Source organism: Triticum dicoccoides, unplaced genomic scaffold, assembly GCF_002162155.2.
Source record: "Triticum dicoccoides isolate Atlit2015 ecotype Zavitan unplaced genomic scaffold, WEW_v2.0 scaffold171342, whole genome shotgun sequence".
NCBI lineage: Eukaryota > Viridiplantae > Streptophyta > Magnoliopsida > Poales > Poaceae > Triticum > Triticum dicoccoides.
In genome coordinates this window covers 1-1993 of record NW_021221587.1, presented here as the reverse complement: position 1 = coordinate 1993, position 1993 = coordinate 1, and the positions used below count along the sequence as shown (strand labels likewise).

Below are 1993 nucleotides of genomic sequence, written 5' to 3'. Positions count from 1 at the left end.
AAGCATCGTTCTTATTGGTCCACCGAGGCAGCCGGGAATGGCTCACAGCTGGTGTTAAATGAAACTGGCAGAGTATACTTCCTCCTAACAAATGGTACTCAGATCAACATCACATCAGGTGTGCTAGGATCTATGGTAGACTACTTCCACCGTGCTACACTTGACTCGGATGGTGTTTTCCGGCAATATGTATACCGAAAGAATCCAAAGTCCAGTGTGTTCAGTGGTGAGATGTGGAGTGCAGTGTGCTTACTTCCCCAAAATATCTGCCATGCAGTAGTTACAGCTGTTGGCAGTGGCGTATGTGGGTTCAATAGTTACTGCACCTTCGATGGCACCAAGAACCAGATAGTAAGTTGTGTCTGCCCACCACGGTACAAGTTCTTTGATGAGGAGAGGAGGTACAAAGGATGCAAACAAGATTTTCAGCCGCAAAGCTGCGACTTGGATGAGGCCGCAGCACTGGCACAATTTGAGCTGAGACCAATTTCTGGTGTAGATTGGCCACTATCTGATTACGAGCAGTATCAGTATATAGTGAAAGCACAAGCACATGTTGGAAAAAGAAGCTCCCTTCTCAAGGTGCCAAGTAGCAACAATTCAGAGTCTGTAGTACCCAGTACTGCCTCCAAAAAATGGAAGCATGACAAAAAGTATTGGATCCTTGGGAGTTCCTTGTTTCTTGGTTGTTCCATATTGGTGAACTTCCTCCTCATCTCTATTCTGGTGTTTGGTACTTACTGTCATATCACCCAAAAGAAGAATGGTCCGCTGTTCCAAGCCTCAAGTACAACTCAGTTGCCCCTGAAGACCTTCACTTACAATGAGCTGGAGAGAGCAACCAGTGGTTTCCATGAGGTCCTCGGTAGTGGTGCCTCTGGTGTTGTGTACAAGGGTGAGTTGCAAGATGATCTGTAGACCCACATCGCTGTCAAGAAGATCGACAAGCTCCAAGAAGAAACTGAAAAGGAGTTTAGGGTAGAAGTCCAAACCATTGGACAAACGTTCCACAAGAATCTGGTCCGGCTAATTGGTTTCTGCAATGAAGGAACTGAAAGACTGCTAGTTTATGAGTTCATGACCAATGGCTCACTCAACCGGCTTCTATTTAACGACGTCCGGCCAAATTGGAACACACGGGTTCATATCGCACTTGGGGTGGCAAGAGGGTTGCTCTACTTGCATGAAGAGTGTAGCACACAAATCATCCATTGTGACATAAAGCCACAGAACATTCTTCTTGACGACAACCTTGTCGCAAAGATTTCGGACTTTGGCCTAGCGAAGCTTCTCTTGAGAAATCAGACAAGGACAAACACCGGTATTAGAGGTACTCGAGGATATGTCGCCCCAGAGTGGTTCAAGAACATCGGGATCACTGCCAAGGTCGATGTCTACAGCTTTGGAGTGATCCTACTCGAGCTTGTCTGCTGCAGAAGAAATGTTGATTTGGAGGTAGTTGATGAAGAGTAGACGATACTGACTTACTGGGCAAATGACTGCTATAGGTGTCGGAGGTTCGACTTGCTGGTGGAGGGTGACGATGACGCGATCTTCAACATTAAGAAGGTCGAAAGATTTCTATCAGTAGCACTATGGTGCCTCCAGGAGGGCCCGACCATGCGACCCAACATGCTGAAGGTGACACAAATTCTTGATGGAGCAGTTGCAATCCCCATTCCTCCAGATCCCTACTCCTTCATCAGTTCGCTTCCATAATATATCCTGCATGTTGCTCAGTAAGGTACTATATGAGTGAATTGAATAAGCATGCTAGATACACTCTGTCTAGTAGAGGACAAAGTATGTGTACTACAAGTATACAATTTCTACAATAACATCACTGCATTAGATCAAATGCATTGAAGATAAAGGTCAGTTATGTAACTATTTGAGTTTCCTGAAGGTTATATTCATGTTACTCCGAGATGTTTGTATCTGACCTTTACACACAGTACTACTGCAGAGTTCAGCAAGTGAGATGATAATATAA

The 1993-nt window shown here is 45.1% G+C and overlaps 1 pseudogene; it reads left to right on the top strand.

Moving 5' to 3' along the window:
* Nucleotides 1-6: 6 nt before the first annotated feature.
* LOC119344507 lies at nucleotides 7-1719 on the top strand (annotated as a pseudogene).
* Nucleotides 1720-1993: the final 274 nt, after the last annotated feature.